This window comes from Rhipicephalus microplus, chromosome 7 (assembly GCF_043290135.1).
Source record: "Rhipicephalus microplus isolate Deutch F79 chromosome 7, USDA_Rmic, whole genome shotgun sequence".
Taxonomy (NCBI): Eukaryota; Metazoa; Arthropoda; class Arachnida; order Ixodida; family Ixodidae; genus Rhipicephalus; species Rhipicephalus microplus.
Window position 1 is genome coordinate 78,725,686 of NC_134706.1, and position 18,153 is coordinate 78,743,838.

General features: G+C 49.7%; 1 protein-coding gene across 6 annotated transcripts in view; it reads right to left on the reverse strand.

Annotated features, from left to right (window-relative positions):
* The window catches only part of LOC119183341 (uncharacterized), a 210,205-nt gene that overhangs the window by 43,679 nt on the left and 148,373 nt on the right, over positions 1 to 18,153 (reverse strand). For 5 of the 6 annotated variants that reach the window (XR_012884941.1, XM_075869312.1, XM_075869311.1 and 2 more), the window contains one exon: positions 14,620 to 14,750. The gene's annotated coding sequence lies outside the window, so the exon portion shown is untranslated. Of the gene's footprint in view, positions 1 to 4,630; positions 4,852 to 14,619; positions 14,751 to 18,153 lie in introns of all 6 variants that reach the window. The other variant, XM_075869313.1, reaches the window with a different exon arrangement.

Sequence of the window (18,153 nt, forward strand, 5' to 3'; positions counted from 1 at the left end):
AACAACCTCCATACCACGAAAACGGCCTTCGGAAGGCATGACAACAGGGGTTACTCGATAGTTAACAGGAGACGTCTGCTCGACTATAGCATAGGGGCCGATGAAACGTGAGTGAAACTTATTACACAGGCCGGGAACCCGCGTTGGGGTCCACAACAGTACTTCGTCTCCGGTATCGAAGTGAACTACGCGGTGGACGCCATCGTAGCGAGTCTTCCGCTCTTGTTGGCTCGCATGTGTATTGAGGTGGGCAGGTTGGCGACAATCGGCCAGGCGAGAGATTAAGTGCTCCCTCGATTACGATGACGAGTTCACAGGGACGGCAAAAAAGGAGATGTCGAGCGGAGATGTTGGTTGACGGCCATAGACGAGAAAGAATGGGAAATAGCCCGTGGTGCGCTGCGTAGCGGTATTGTACGCAAAAGTCACGTAGGGCAGGATGGTATCCCAGTAGGTGTGGTCGGCGTTGATATACATAGATATCATGTCGGTCAAAGTTCGATGGAAGCGCCCTGTGAGGCCGTTAGTCTGCGGATGGTAGCTGGATGTCGTCTTATGAATCGTATTACATGCGTGGAGGACTTGTTCGAGTAGTTTCGAGAGAAACGCCTTGTCGCGATCGCTTAATAAGATGCGTGGTGCACCATGTCCTAGAAAGATTGCCTCCAGAAAAAAATGTGGCAATGTCCTCTGCTGATCCTGAAGTAAGTGCAGCTGTTTCGGCGTACCTTGTTAAGTTGTCGACTGCTGTGACAATTCAGCGTTTGCCGCTAGCTGAAATTGGTAGCGGTCCGTAGAGGTCAATGCCAATGACATCGAAGGGAGCGTCAGGACACGGAAAATGTTGTAGAAGACCAGCCGGGAAGGAAGTGGGTTGCTTGCGGCGTTGGCATAGCGAGCATGACGCAACATATCGGGCTACGCAGTTGGAAAGGCCAGGCCAGGCAAAACGACTGCGGATGCGTTCATAGTTTTTTTTTTGAAAACCGAGATGACCAGCCTTGGGGTCATCGAGAAACGCCTCCAAAATCTGCGCCCTTAGGGAACAAGGAGCAACAGGAACCCAGCGCTGTCCTTTGGGGTGGAAGACAAAGCGGTAAAGGATTGAGTTTTCGGTCTTGAAGTTCCGCAGCTGTCGATGGGCGCGGGCATTGGGAGGACAAGAGGAGCCTTGAAGGCGCTGCATCATAAAGCAACAGTAAGTGTCGCTGCGTTGGTGGGATGCAAACGTCTCGTTGCCGAAGGTGGAAAGAAAATCAAAAGTGGCGAGTGAATGAACTGACGGAGACACTTTGAAGGGTTCATTCACAGTTAGCGACAGGCTAGGAGTGCCTGACGAGGATTGTAAAGGACAGCGGCTAAGGGCATCGGCATCGTTGTGTTTCTTGCCGGATTTGTAGATAACGTCAAACTCGTATTCTTGGAGACGATGTATCCAGCGACCGAGACGTCCAGACAAATTCTTCACCGTCGACAGCCAGCACAAAGTGTGGTGGTCAGTGATGACAATAAAGTGGCGGCCGTGAAGATATGGTTGAAACTTTTGGATGGCCCAGACAACGACGAGACACTCCTGCTCGATGATGGTGTAGTTTTTCTCTGCTGCTGTGAGGGTGCGACTTGCGTATGCGATCACACGTTCGTCATAACGCTCTGTTCGTTGCGGAAGTACAGCGCTGAGTCCGTGTCCGCTGGCATCAGTATGGAGGAGAGTGGGTGCGGCGTTATCGAAATGACAAAGCACTGGCTCAGACGTGAGGGCACGTTTCAAGGTGTCAAAAGCCATTTGGCGTTTGTCCGACCATACGTATCACGCTCCCGAAGAAAGGAGTTGGTGAAGTGGCGCAGCAATGGCGGCGAAGTCTCGTATAAAGCGCCGGAAGTACAACACAAGGCCAAGAAAGCTTCGGAGCTCTTTGACGCGCTGAGGCACCGGGAAGTGAAGAACGGCGATAATCTGGTCGGCATCAGGCCGGATTCCATCTTTGCTGACGAGATGTCCGAGTACTTTAATACTTTTGCTAGCAAAGTGGCACTTCTTGGTGTTGATCTGAAGGCCAGCAGCTGCGAGACACGTCAGAACTTCATTAAGGCGCTGCAAGTGCTGTTCGAATGTTGAATAAAATATGACGATGTCGTCAAGGTAACATAAGCATGTTTTTCACTTAGGGCCCCGCATTACAGTGTCTATCAGTCGTTCAAACGTTGCTGGCGCATTGCAGAGGCCGAAAGGCATGACGTTAAATTCGTAAAGTCCGTCGGGTGTGGCAAAGGCAGTTTTTTTCTTGTCATCCTCGTGCATTGGAATTTGCCAATAATCGGAGCGCAGGTCTAGGCTCGAAAAATATTCCGCTCCTTGTAAGAAATCTAAGGCATCATCAATGCGAAGCAAGGGATATACGTCTTTTCTGGTTGCTTTGTTTAATGCGTGGTATTCAACGCATAATAGCATCGAACTGTCTTTTTTTGTACGAGAATGACAGGTGACGACCAAGGGCTTGAGGAGGGGCGGATGATGTTTTGCTTGAGCATATCAGCAACGTGCTTGTCGATGATCTCGCGTTCCCTGGAAGAAACACGGTATGGCCGACGACGGACAATAGCAGTTCCTTCGGTGTGTATGTGATTAGCCACCGCAGAAGTCTGGCTTAGAGCAGTGGAATGTACGTCGAAAGAAAATTTACGCTTAGACAACAACGGCAGTAGTTCGTCTGCTTGCGGGGGAGTGAGATCCGTGCTGATGGCATTGACGAGAGCCGTAGTAGGTGGAGCATCTGTTGGTATTGAACGTGATTCCACCAGACTGGTATCCGAAGCGACTACAGAAATAGGTTGTGTGTCCACGCTGGAAACTACAACAGTGGCCTGGGTCAGTAGAATCGGTTCATTGGTGATATTCAGTACTGCGAGAAATGCGGTGCCGCTCGAGAAGCGTACAAGACTCGATGAAAGTGCAATCCCTCTGGATAGACAACGGGCTGATGAACTGACTAGGACGTCACCGAGGTCAATGGAGTCAGACATAACCGTGATAACGTGCTCGTGGTTAGGTGGCACAACGAAGTCAATGGCTGTTCGTAGCCGGTCACGTGAAGATTTCGGGGAAATGTCATCCGTCTCTCGCATATTTATGAGTCGTTGTCAACAAGAGATGGAAGCAGCAGCATCAGAAAGAAAGTCCCATTCTAAAATAAGCATAAAAGCACAAGAAGCCAGCACGGCAAACTGAATATGATGCCGGATCCCATCAATGAAAACTCTAACGGTGCACTGTGCTGATGGCCGTATCTGCGAGTCATTTGCGCTACGTAAGAGAGTGCCAGTATAATATGCGGAAACCTTCCGTGGACGAGTACACAAATCCGCATGAATAACAGAAATAGCAGCCCCCGTGTCCACCAATCCCTGAACTGGTACCCCTTCCGCATACACTGATAACAAGTTGGCTGGGCCCTCTGGAGGTCTTGGTGCTTGTTCGAGCGATGCAGCTTTCCCTCCAAAAACTGCACCAGCTAGTTTTCCGAGTGGTAGTCAGAAGTAGGTACAGCCGGTCTCAGAGGAGATGTTGAGCGTCCTAGAGGTGAAGGGGTTGGCGGCGTCCGGGATAGCAGGGGCGAGGTGCGGCGAGTGGAGAAGTCGGAGAGAAGGAATGTGTCATTGGGCGGCGCTGGTGCTGGTTCGGGGATGGCTCCGAATCCCTTTTGTAAACATCGTAGCCACGGCGTTCGTCCTGTTGGCGCTTGTGGCAAAATCGTGAAATATGGTCCCGTATGTCACAATAGTAACATATTGGGTGAGGCGAGCGCCAGGGGGCGTAGTGTGCTGGAGCTGTCACAGGCGCTGATACCGGCGATGGCACAGGCGAGTGTGGTGCAAATGCTGCTACGTTGGACTGCGCAGGAACAGGATGCGCGTGCTGAACCAAGGCAGGTGTCATGGCAGCGACTTGCGCATACGTCATGGGTGGTGTTGGTGGCGCCGTAGTGTTCGATGGGAGAGTGCCAGCCATGGATGAGAGCTCCTCTTTGATGATGTCGCGCAGACCAGCAGATTGAGAGTGAGGCCGAGGGGCGAGTGCACATGGGAACCCTTGCGCTTGAAGTTCCTCGCAAATCAGAGTGCGAATCAGCGCGCGCAAAACCACATCCGAGGAAGGCCGGCTGTCACTGGCGTCTGGGTAGTCTAGGTGCAATCGAATGGCTTGGAGTTCATCAAGATGCTGACATGTCGTGATGACGTCCTCAACGGTGGTGTAGTTTTTAACAGCCAGAGCGTTAAACGCGACATGGCCTATCCCTTTGATGATGTGGCGAACACGATCAGCTTCTGTCATCGCCGAGTTCACGCGGTGGCAAAGGGCATGGACGTCTTCAATGTACGAAGTGTACGTCTCCCCGGGATGTTGGGCACATCCATCGAGCTTTCCTTTCGACACTTCGGACTGAATGTTTGGTTTCCCGAAAATCGTACGGACTTGTTGAGCAAACGTAGGCCAATCCCGGAAGCTGCTCTCGTGGTTAAAAAAACACGTTTTCGCGATATCGGACAGATAGAAGGTGACGTGACGAAGTTTTTGAGGCCCATCCCAATGGTTATAAACACTAGTCATGTCGTATTCTTTTAGCCATACCTCGACGTCGTCGCGTGGAAGACCACAGAAGATGGGTGGGTCGCGCTGCCGGGCGTTGACGATCCACGCAGGAATGGTTTGTTAGACAGGGATGCTGGATGTTCCAGGCAGCGGTTCTTGAGCCATGACAGTGGACGGGGGAAGCAAGCGACGACCCGAACGAAGCTCCAGGGGAACGTGACGTCGGAGAGGACTTGGGGATCGAAGCAGCCTCCACCACTCTGTAAGACAATAGCAGCGTTGGAGTTTCGACGGCGTTTATCAGGCCGAATCGCCTGATCAGCCCTTCGAACGAATACGACGTTTTTCGTGATGATGATTACATACAGAAGAAGAAGATGAAGGTCAAACGGTGTTAATATTGTGCTTACAATACAAACGATAGTAAAGAAAATGCCATGGCATCGGCCTCGGATAGTAATTGATTCATTTTTAGCCACTGCTAATGAGGCTAGGCAATCCATCGCAGGAACGCGACTTTCGCGAACGCACTAGCTGGCAAGTGTTGTTTGCAGCGAATGTCACTAAGTGTTCCCGTGTAAGAGCGTGCGTATGACACTATACAGCTTTTCACAGGAAGGAAAAAAACACCGCCATGATGGGCTGTCCGCGGGAGCACAAAGGCTAAGGGCGCAGCGTTGCCGGTGCATTTTCGAGAGGACGCGCCAATTTGCACAGCCCAAAGAGGCCTATGGCGGCACCCAGGGAGGCGTTTATGAAAAGGTGAATACTCGCGGACAACTTTTCTTGAGAATGCAGCGAAACCTACCGATTCAAAACACGCCTATACTACCGCTAATGAATGTATATAGTCGTACAATCGTGTCATTGTTTTCTACGCAAAATATGAAAAATACCGCCTTCATTTTTTTTTGCATGTAGCTCTTCGACAATGAACTTAGCTCACGCCAACAAGATATCCGTATTTGCTTTTTATTCTTCGACACTTCGCGTCTTTGAACGCGTAAGAAAGCCGTGCCTTTTACGCGTAGCCAGAACACCAAGCGGAGTCAACGTCGATATGCAACGGTGATCACGCACAGCTTGGCACAGCCATCACTTTCCACGGCTGTACGCGGCACGCACGACACGGCCGACTACTTCGCGTGGTAGTACATGTGTGAAGCTCAGCCACCGTGGCTTTTCGTTCATTGCAAAGAAAAGTTGTCCGTGAGTATAGCACGCTCTCGTATACTCTGTCAAATTTAAGTGCACCATGCGAGAGCGCACGTTATTAGCAGCGAAGTGCACTCCCCGAAAGTGCACTTGAGTTTTCTCTATGTAATGAAAGTATTGCTACTTCTCCTGCGCTACTGTATAACATCAAAGGTATGCGTTCAGCCTGCCCGTTCCAACGTGGAAGGAGCTCACTGAGCACCAGTTACGTTTTTCGGGACGATGGAAGTCTGCCAAATACGTTAGCCCGTGTTGTGACACCTGGCGCCACATATTCAGCGAGCCAAGATTGTGAAACGCTTGGTTTCTAACTCGACTACTTCAGCATGTACACTGTTGTTCTTTATGAAAGGGAACACGCGAACACGTGGCGTCTGGTCTGCGGCAGCTACCTACAGCACCATCAGCCGACAAGTGAAGAAAGTACGTTCACTTTTCGCGTCATCTATGGCCAAGCAAGATAACGAGTTATGGCTGGTAGACAAGCGCTGCTAGATAACGTTCCCTGATCGCTCGCGCGGCGAGCGATATCGGGCGATTACTGCAGCTTGCACCGTGGTCGCAAACGTTTGATATGTTGGCAGTGGACTACGCACTGCAGGCGTGAGCGAAGATAGTGCAGTCTAGCAGCGCTTGTCTACCGGCCATAACTGGTTGTTATTTTTTTCAGCAACAGATGAAAGCGAACCTGTTTCCTTTTGATAGTGCTGTAGGCAGCCGCCGCAGAGCGCAGGCCACGCGTCCGTGTGTTCCCTTTCATAAGGACGACAGTGTACAAGCTATTGTTCCAGCAGGCCATGGTAAGCTTACATAAGCACAGAAAAAAAAACAATCATTTCGAGATTTAGAACATGGCGAGCAATTTCCGAAGTGTCCTATTAATGTTAGTCTCATTTAATGAAGTACCAGCTTTTTTTGGCGAATACAATACCGAGTCCAAAAAAATGCGTTTACATGCGAATTTATCACTCATAACATTTAATAAGCATTACCATCCCATCTAATGTAGATGAAGGAAATGATGATGATGATCATGATGATGACGACGACGACGACGACGTGGATGATGATGATATTTTTTTTCGGTCGCGCACACTGTTGTGCCACAGACATGTTCCTCGTTCGGGAGCACGTCTCACAAGATCGAGCCCTGTTTCGACGAACTGTCTCCCCCCCCCCTCCCAGCGCCGCCTTCTGTGCAGGAGAACCGTGCAGTTCCGGGGATAACGTCGTTTCCTCCACCGAACCACCTTGCAGTTCCGGGTATGGCTACGTCTCCCCCTCCGAGCCCGAGAACTGGTCTGAGAGAATGGACCAAAGACGCTATTTAGGGCCGAGCCGGCCCCATGTTAAGAGATTTTGCCCCAGCCGACGTTGTCGTGCTGGCCGGCTCTGTAAAACGACAACCTGCTACAGTAAACGCTACTTTTGTTGCTGTTTTCCAAACGGATTGCCTCCCTGTTTCACCTTCGGGCTAAGGCTTCATCGAAGTCCGCTCGACGGCTCGCCGCTCTTCGCCACCGCTACCATCGCGACAGAGCAAATTCATAACAGTGGTTGGCAGCTTCGGGATACGATATCCTACGTTTGGCACGCCGGATCAGACCCCTGTCCTCAACGTTTTCCTGCTCTGGGACCCGCTACCCCGATCTCAACGGCTGAAAAGTTGGATCGGATCCCTGGAAGCCCGAGGACGACCACCGTGATATCGTTTTGCTGCCCTGGGACCCGCTACGCCGACTTCTACGGCTGGAAAGTTGGAGCGGATCTTGGCAGGCCCGAGGACACCCACGACACCGCTCGACGGCAACGACCAGATGGCCGAAGTCACCCGCTCTAGTTGGGTGAGTGCCTGACGTTCGTCTTTTGTCGTCAGACCCTGTTAGCACAGAGTAGCCAAGTATGTTCTTTTAGATCTTTAGGTGGCTAGTGCTTGGCTGGTTCTCGACTTGCTTCACGTCGAAGAATATAGCTTCTGAGACAAAGCTATTTCAGAAAGGAACGTGCACGAGTTGCGGTACACAATGGAGAAGCTCAGAGTGAGGGACCTTCTCGATGTTTGTGAGCAGCTGGGTGTTTCTGTTGCTAGGACGAGCCGTAAAGGAAATATTCTTGATGTCATGAGAGCGGAAGGAATAACTGAAGAGGAGGTGGAAGAGGCTATGGAGACAATTAAAGAAAAACAGCGGGAGGCTGAGGAGCGTCAAAAACGCGAACGCGAGGAGGCTGAGGAGCGTCAAAAACGCGAACGCGAGGAGGCTGAGGAGCGTCGAAAACGCGAAGGCGAGGAGGCTGAGGAGCGTAAAAGGCGAGAAGAGCGTCAACATGCTCTTAGAATGAAAGAGCTGGAACTTGAGCAACTTCGCATAACATCGGCGCAGTCTAGTTTGCTATCCCTGGCAGACGAAATGCCAAGACAGAAAATCCAAGATTTGATTCTGCCGTTTAGGACGGGTGGAGACATCGCGCTTTTTTTAGTGAACTTTGAGCGCACGTGCGAGAAAATTGGGATAAAAGAGGGTGTCTGGTCCCAGAAGCTTCTGTCAGTCATTCCGGGAGAGGCCGCGGAAGTAATCGCACGGTTGTCTAAAGAAGACTCTGACGACTACGCTAAGGTCAAAGCGGCCCTCCTTCGTAAGTACCGCTTGTCTGCCGAGGCATTTCGGCAGCGATTTCGGCAAGCAAAAAGGGGCAGTGAATCATGCACAGAGTTTGTGTACCAGTTTAAATCTAATTTGAAAGAATAGCTTAGAAGTGCGGATGCTTACGGTAACCACGACAGGGTGATTGATTGTGTGGCCCTCGAGCAATTCTATCGTGTGTTGCCTGAAGATGCCAGACTCTGGCTTCAGGATAGAATGAAGGGAACAGACATTGACAAAGCTGCTGAGCTAGCTGATGAGTATTATACGCGAAGGAATTTTCAGTTGGATCGCGAGGATACAAAAAAGAAGAGGGACTCCTCAAGGCGGCTTGCTGCTCAAAATGCAGCACAAAAGATGGCTCCGCCGCGTGACGAATTCAGTCAGGGAGCGACTAACAATGAGAGGGAAAGGAGAAAGCCAGGAGAGGCACCTGAGTCGACAGCAAGTGCGAGGGAACGCGTCGACACCGCTCGAGCTTTTGAATCAAAACGACCAATTGTATGCTACAATTGTAAAAAGGAGGGTCATATCTCATCTAGCTGTAAGCAAAAGTTTGTTTTCGCTGGCATTCGCGAGTCGGACGAGAACTTGAAGTTACTCGAGCCTTACATGCGCGAAATTGTGGTCAACGGAAAGAAATGCCGGGCACTCCGTGATTCAGCTGCGACGATGGACATAGCACACCCATCTTGCATCTCCCCTGGCGACTATACTGGCGAATGCGCCTGGATCAGACAGGTTGCAGAAGAGCAAAGTGCCTGTTTGCCAATTGCTGCGGTTGTCCTAGAGGGAAGTTTTGGAAAATTGCGCACTGAGGCGGCCGTGAGCCCTAATTTGCCCCAAGATTTTCCGTACCTTTTTTCCAACAAATCAGAGCAGCTCCTTAAAGAAAAGGGCCAGTCATTTTCATCTCCCCTCGCGTGCATGGCACTCACGCGATCGCGGTCCCGCGCTCTTGCGGGGAGACTTGAGGTCTCGGTTTCGAACGAGGAGGCGGTCGAGCGTGAGACAACTCCCCAGGGAGACTCGGGCCAAGAGGCGACTAGTGTATCACAGGACATCGAAGACAGTAGGGCCCCGGATACGGTATTGGCTGCCGAACGCGACGAGCCTGTGGAGGTGGATGAAAGCAGGGCGCTTCAGGAGAGCGTTCAGTCGTCCCCGCTTGGTCCAACATCCACTTGCTGGGAAGAGCTCAGTAAAGTAGACAGAAACACACTCGTCACTGCGCAGGCAAGTGATGATACCATTAAGAATCTGCAGCCTAACGGGAAAGAAGGAGTAGCCCGAGAGAACATCTCATTCTACACGAAGGCAGGGCTCATGTATCGAAAGTATCGGGACGCTGAGGGTAGAACGTTCGACCAGCTTCTAGTGCCAGAGAAGTACCGACGACAGTTTTTAGAACTGGCGCACGGAAATGCCTGGGCGGGCCACCTTGGCATCAAGAAAACAAAGGCGAGGCTCGCACAGGATTTCTATTGGCCTGGATGCTGGAAAGATGTAGAAAACTTTGTGCGATCGTGCAACACGTGTCAGAGAGTAGGAAAATCTACTGACAAACGGAAGTCCCCGATGAGATTAGTGCCTGTTATCACAGAGCCGTTCCGGAGGCTCGTAATTGATATTGTTGGCCCCCTTCCAGAGTCCCGTTCCGGTTGCCGCTACATTTTAACTGTTTTGTGCGTGGGAACGAAATTTCCCGAAGCGGTTCCGCTAAAAGAGCTCACCTCTCCCTGCATTGTGGACGCACTTTTGTCCATTTTTGCTCGCGTTGGCTTTCCAGCCGAGATTCAGAGTGACAATGGGAGCGTATTTACCAGTTGTCTCAAAACAGCGTTTTTTGAACGCTGTGGAATAAAAATAATCCACAGCTCTATAGGACATCCACAGTCTAACCCCGTGGAGAGGATGCATGCTGTACTCAAGCGAGTTCTGAGAGCTCTTTGCTTTGAACATAACAAAGATTGGGAGGCATGCATACCCACGGCACTGTTCGCCATACGGTCCACTCCCCACGAGACAACGGGATTCAGTCCCGCCGAGCTTGTCTATGGAAGAAACTTAAGATCTCCATTTCGGCTATTGAGAGACTCGTGGGAAGGATATGAAGAAGACCCACGCGTAGTCAGCTACGTTTTAGATCTGTTGGAAAGACTATCTAAAACCAGAGAGCTAGTTGAGGAAAACATGAAGGCGGCTCAGAGTTTAGCGAAGACTTACTACGATAAGTTGTCCCGGAAGCGCACGTTCAACATCGGCGACCAGGTAATGCTGCTACGACAGTGTAAAAAGAACAAAATGGACATGCAGTGGGAAGGGCCAGCTAAAGTAATGTCCAAGCTTTCAGATACAAACTACGAGGTAAAACTGGGCCGAAAGAAAGGTAAGGTTTACCATAGTAATTTAATGAAGCCTTACATCCAGCGCCATGCCGTGGTTAACATGACACTGAATGCGGCGAACGAAGTGGAGACCGACCTCTTAAGTTTTCCACGTGAAAGCGACGCGCCAGCTAACAGGCTCGTACAGCTTATTGCCGAAGAGCAAAGTCTCACGGAGAGTCAGCGTGATGATCTCACGAAAGTAGTTAGAGACTACGCAGACGTGTTTTGCGACAAACCAGGGAAAACCTCTTTGGTAGAGCATGATATTCAGTTATCAAGTGAAGAACCGATCTCTAGCAAGGCTTACCGCGTATCGCCGAGGCAAAGAGAGATCATGGAAGCCGAGATCCGCCGCATGTGTGACTTGGGGGTCATCATTCCAGGTGAAAGCGATTACACCTCCCCACTCATACTAGTCGAGGTTCCGGGAAAAGACCCTAGGCCATGCGTGGACTACCGCCGGCTAAATAAGATCACTTTAGATCAGACGTATCCGATACCTAATATCGAGGAGAGAGTAGAAACCGTGGCAAAATCCACATATATATCCCTCTTAGATCTGGTACGGGGATACTGGCAGGTCCCGTTGACGGAGCGAGCCTCTCGTTATGCCGCATTCATTTCCCCATTGGGAACATTTCGCCCTTTAATGCTTGCTTTCGGCTTAAAGAATGCTCCCTACTGCTTCTCAAACCTCATGGATCGGGTGTTGCGGGGTTTAGGAGATTTCGCCCTGCCGTATCTCGATGATGTGGCGATATTCTCTGATACGTGGGTCGAGCATGTGACTCACTTGAGGACCGTTCTGGCTCGACTACGTGATGCAGGCCTCACCGTGAGAGCGCAGAAATGCCACTTAGGGTGCGCAAGCGTAAGTTATCTCGGCCACATCGTGGGTCGTGGCCAGCGTAGCCCGTCCGAGCTGAAAGTTGCGGCCGTTTTAGAGTATCGTCGTCCCACCACAAAGTCGGAATTGAGGGCGTTTTTGGGACTGGCGGGATATTATCAACACTACGTCAAAGGTTACTCAAACCTCGCTAGTCCGCTGACGGACTCTCTCCGCAAAACCGAGCCCACCGTCATTTCGTGGGACACAAGAAAAGAGAATGCTTTCAAGAGCCTCAAGAGCGCCCTCGCAAAACGACCCGTGCTAGCGGCACCGGACTTTTCTCAGAGTTTTATTATTCAGTGTGATGCCAGTGACCGCGGCCTAGGAGCAGTTTTGTGCCAAAAGGACGCCGAAGGGCACGAGCGGCCAGTTTTGTATCTCAGCAGAAAGCTCAGTGTCAGAGAGGAAGCTTACAGCACTTCAGAAAAAGAGTGCGCCTGCCTTGTTTGGGCAATTGGTAAGCTAGCATGTTACGTCTCAGGGTCGAGCTTCATAGTAGAAACTGATCACTGCCCCTTGACTTGGTTGCACAACATGTCGTCTAAAAGCGGTCGTTTACTTATGTGGAGCTTGACGCTTCAGCACCATAACTTTAGTGTGCGCTATAAGAAAGGGAAGCTGCACACAAATGCAGATGGTCTCAGCAGAGCTTATTGAAGTGCAGCCCAGCTCCCTTATACAAGTTGAGGCACATCCTTCTGGTTTGACGTGTTTTGCATAATTTTGGCGTCTATTATTTCGTTTTGATTTAAACTGTATCAACAATGTCGCATTGCACTAACAGATGTAATTTTGTTTGAAGTGTACTCTGATATGTTACCAGGAAGCCCAGCCTCTACCATTCTGGTAAAATTGTTCAAAAAAAATGCACAGAATTGGTTTTGGGCTGCTTCAGCGGGTTCCGACCCGCTCGTATGGCATTGGGGATGGTTTCGCGTGGCCTTTCTTGGCATCGGGACTGCGCAGTGTAATCACAGCATTCGTGAGGGCCAGTGTTTTGAGGTCTCTAAGGGATACGTTTCTCGTGCTTTTTAAAACGTACAATAGTAGAGACTCAATAGATCTCTTTGCTGCCTTGGTCTGGCGCTATGAGAGACGTTCAGAGGGTTCTTGCTTCCACGAAAGTGGTTTGGCTTTGCGTTCAACTCCGTCGTTCCAGTGATTCCCTGCAGGGCTCTGAAGATCACCACGGAGTGGCTACAGTATCGACGGTCAACCAGCATCCCTCCTTCCGAGCCGCGCTGACGGCTCGAAACTCCGGATGCATTGTCTGGCGGCGGGGGTGCTGTTGTGCCACAGACATGTTCCTCGTTCGGGAGCACGTCTCACAAGATCGAGCCCTGTTTCGACGAACTGTCTCCCCCCCCCCCCCCCTCCCAGCGCCGCCTTCTGTGCAGGAGAACCGTGCAGTTCCGGGGATAACGTCGTTTCCTCCGCCGAACCACCTTGCAGTTCCGGGTATGGCTACGTCTCCCCCTCCGAGCCCGAGAACTGGTCTGAGAGAATGGACCAAAGACGCTATTTAAGGCCGAGCCGGCCCCATGTTAAGAGAGTTTGCCCCAGCCGACGTTGTCGTGCTGGCCGGCTCTGTAAAACGACAACTTGCTACAGTAAACGCTACTTTTGTTGCTGTTTTCCCAACGGATTGCCTCCCTGTTTCACCTTCGGGCTAAGGCTTCATCGAAGTCCGCTCGACGGCTCGCCGCTCTTCGCCACCGCTACCATCGCGACAGAGCAAATTCATAACAACACCAAGGAATATTTAGGTGCCATTGAGTAGCTTCATCAAATACTGCTCCTTCGCAACGCTGCTTGTTGGGCGAGTTGGAACAAGTCAATTATAATTTAGTGCAGCGGGAAAAAAAACAGACAACGAACAAGTATGCTCGTTTTCTCGCTCATTTGTTGCCTGTTTTTTCTTCCTGCTTCTTGCCTGTGAATTCTGTAATTTCGTGGCGGATGATCGATACAGGAAACAGTTGGAGCTACGCACTCATCAGCGCCACTCTATGGCCGTATGGCATTCGCCTCATAGTGTGACACAAAGCTCGGAAGCAGCTTCAGTGACTGCTCGCCCTGACTGACGGGAAGGCGTGTATTATGCACAGGGAGTGACTCACCAACGCAACGCCTCGCCAGCGGCTTCACGACGAGCCGCGTAGGTGAGGGAGTGAGTCAGCTTGAAAGTTTCCGAACGTGAATTCGATAATCAGATGAAATATATACACAATCAGTATAAACAATGAAGTACTGACTAAGCATAGAAAAATAGTGGGAGATTGATACTATTCATCATTAGAATATTGATGCACAATTATTAGAAGAAAAAAAAGGCTACGTCGCTTGTGTTTTCCACGAACGCATGTGTGAAAGAAATGAAGTTTTGTACAAACAGGGCTTGTGAGAGAAAGCGGGTTTCACCGAGGGTTGTGTGCGTGCGTGCGTGCGTGTGTGTGTGCGTGCGTGCGTGCGTGTGAGCGTGCGTGCGTGTGTGTGTGTGTGTGTGTGTGTGTGTGTGTGTGTGTGTGTGTGTGTGTGTGTGTGTGTGTGTGTGTGTGTGTGTGTGTGTAGCGCATTTAGAATGTGCTATACAGCGCAACCTTGCAGGTATTCTTGTAAAGTCATGCTTTTGTTCTTTGTGTTTAGCTGTTTCCTTGTATAATAACTATATAAGTGCTGAAAGCATCAATGTAATTTACATGAACAATTTGCTACGATAAATACTAGCTTAATCTGGCGGGTTCGTTCATGATAAAGGAAAGACACACACACAAACACACACAAAGAAGACCGAGTCAAAATTTTAAAAACAACTTCGCGGAAGCAACAGAAAAGTGGGGGTCGCACAAGTCGCCATGCGCGGACAAAACAGAAACGAAACTTGCCGCTCACCTTCCTGAAGACACTTCCGGCTATTCTCAGTGCTCAGCAGTCTTCGTCGACTTATCCGAGCGTCTTCTCAGCGGCTGCCAAGTCCAGTAGACTTGCTGCACGACTGCTTCCAGGGAGCTCGAGGCATTAAGCTGCAGGAGTCGAGACCCGTTATAATGAGATATGACGTGATTATCTCCGCGAAAAAAATGAATCAATCAAAATGCTAAGATATAAAGAAGTTACTTACTTGGAAGTTAACGCGAAAAATAGTTTCTTAGGCTTAGTAATTAACACATAACGGCACCAACAAACACACGCATTATTATTATAACGTGCTCATACAGCACCGCATACGCAGGAGCACCAGGCAATCCACATACATAGGTAAATGAAAGGGTGAAAAAAATAACAAGAAATTATAATGTGCACGTTCAAACATATATAGACGTGTAGGGAAACGCTTGGCTCACGCTTCTAAACTAACACAAGTCTTCAGCAACAAGCATGCCGAAACCCCACTGCATCTTCCGTACTGGGAAACCTAAACTCAGTTGCAGTGGTACGCTGTTAAGGGCATTTAAAATGAGTACCTCTTGAAGACCACATTGCAAATAGTCCTTCGCTCTCTGAACCAACCAGGAGTTTTGAAAGCACGTGAAACAGAACAGCGCTGCTGTCACGGTGAGAACAGAAAATGAAAAGGCGCGTCGTGTGTCAGCCGGAAAGCCGAAATGGCGATATAGTTACAAACCATAACAGCGAGCCAGCAGGAGAAGAGAGAAGCAGCCGAGAGACTCCGAGACGATGCTAACGTGGAAAACAGAGAGGGCAACATGTACTATCACCGGCTGCTGTTCGTGAGAGGCGGTCGTCCAGGCGGCGGTCTGCAGGCCATTACAGTCAGGCCTCGTAGCTTGTTCCTCGCTTGTTGGCGAAGCACATGCTAACGAATGCGTCAAGGCGCGCACGCAGGCGTTCGCTATGGAAACGAAGGCTGCCCGAACTGAGAGGAGGCATGATCGAAGTGGATATCTTTAACGCTCTCGTTATTACGAAATGTCAAGAAAAAAAAAAGAAGATAAAGCGATGAGATAAAGGATGCTGCTAATCCCGGGTAAACTCCGAAAATTTTTAAAATTCCCTCTGCAGAGCAGGCCTTCTAAGGAGAATGTGCTAAACAGAGGTGCAATATATAGCTAAGGTTCGGTGTGCTGCTCGCGTCACCCATTATCGCATCACCCGATTACCAGGCTAAACTTCAACAATTCCCGTTACTGTCATACGCGCTCCCCTTTGCAAATGACGGCAATGCGACGCAAAACTGGGGCGTGCGCTCCATCCAGGGTCTCCTCTCCGAGGGAATTGCAAATCGATGATGACGATGAAAGACCGGAAAAAAAGAGGAGAAAGCCCGCGACATCATTAGGAGGAACTATTTGCAGGGATGGCACCGGGACGACGTACAGCATCGACCGCGATCTTTGGCACAAGGGTAGCAAGAAGATCACTGCAAAAGGAAGATCCGTGCGTTTTTATTCCGCAAAGCCGTTCGAAAAGCAATCTCTTTGAGGCTGCGCATAAGCGAATGCTCATAGCGGTTCTGCACCACCACCACTCACGCGACGCGGCCGAGGTAGGAGGAAATACCGACGGAGTTTATGGGCTTGTCACTAAGTCACGCCCGACTGCATGCAACCTGAAGCTTTGCGAAAACAGGGCGTAGAGGAAAAAAAAGCAAACATCCCACGCACATGAAAAAACCAGCTAGCAAGCAATGAAACGGAAAGCAGCTCTTTGTAATCAGGCTCTATGCTTTTACTGCAATAGTTTGCTGTAACATGCTGTAATATTTTCATTAACGCGGTCAATAAATAAAGTTATAAAAATAGGCCGAAGAATAGAGTGGTTGCTCGAGAAGCGCAGATGGGAGAATGATTAGGGTAACAAGGAACACTTACCCTCCCGGGAACAGTTCGATGATTAGTACCTTCGTTCGCCCGGTGTCTATTGCCGCAGAAGCGCTTAGGCATTGAAAACGCTACAGAGTCGCAGTGGACCTCTGCTCGGTCAGACAGATATACTGCCCCACGTCCTGCCCGACATCCGGTCCCACATCTCGATTTTCGAATCCGACCCGTGCGATACCAGAGCCCTCACTTCGTTATCTGGTTCAAGCTTCAGTAGACAACGTTAATGGGCGGATGTTGGGAACCTTCACTTCGTGTCGTGTGATAGCTAGAGCAACTAAGTTTGTTTTTATTTTTTTACGACGGAGCTGTTTTTACGCTATAAATGCCGAAAAAAAATAGGAGTTCAGCCGTCGGTACCACGGCGCACTCGCAAAGCACGCATGCTGAAGTGTTGCACAGTGTTTGTTTTTTTTTTCGAGCCACAAAAGCGTTTGTTGTGCTATGTGAACATCCCGCGTGTCCAACACTAAAGTTTATTCGTTCCTAGCACACGTTATGTAAACTGGTACTGACACAATATATATATATATATATATATATATGAGCCTACAAGGAAAATTATCACGGTGGGCAATGTTGTAACATATCCTCGTTACAATTTCATTCTTTTAAAAGAACATAAATGAGTGATTACTCTTGTGATAGAAAACCACGCCTTACTTTTTGGTTTCCCCAGCGTGCAGCCAAAAGTGACCACTGTCAAAAGGGGTGGGGGGGGCTGAGCTTCCCTTGCACCCCTTTCCGGCTTATACGCCTATGTTCGTAGCTTAGATAGCCTGCAGGCTCGATTCCCGTGAACATATATATAATGATCCAAATATCAACAGCGAATAGAGCAATAGCAATGCATGTAAAATTCATTTTGAAGTTTGCGTGAGCGATTAACTCCTTTTCACTATTTACAAAGCCAACCCTTAGAGACCCCCCTACTTCCGTCACGTGACCACGCTGCCACAAGTTAGATGACGTCATAGCCGTTATTTTTCTTTTGCCGCGTTGACACCAGCAGCCTATTACTCAGCAGTTGCCCGCGAGTCCATGGTCTTCGGAGAACGTGTCGAAAGTTTTGTGCCTGGCAATACTGCTTTCCCGTTTCGTCTTCGAAAAGAGTTTTTAATGCGCAGCGTGTGGAAGTGCGTCACAGTTATGTGCACTGACGTGGTTGAAAGCTGCACACGCTATTGTGTGGCAATAGTTGCACTCCGTGGCTTGCCACTTTTGGAGCTCTCTCAAAGTGAAACTGAGACTGGTCGGTAATGAGAAGCCTGTAACTAAATATATGTTTCACGCTTCAGAAAACCATGTTCCTTGTTATGACTAGCAGGCCTCCAGCAACACATTGTAGTGAAAAAACGCGAGGCCAACATTTTCGGTTCAGTACCACCTTAGAAAAACAACATCGAGTTTTGGAACGATCTATTCCTGCGAATGATACTGCAGAGTACGACGTTCTATGCCCTGCCACTTGTTGCTTTCTTTCGGATTGTCTGTTCGTGTGTTTCAACAGGGTCAATCGAAGAAAAGTGCCCTTCTATATATTTTGGAAAGAAAAGAAATATACACACAAAAAAGACAGAAGATG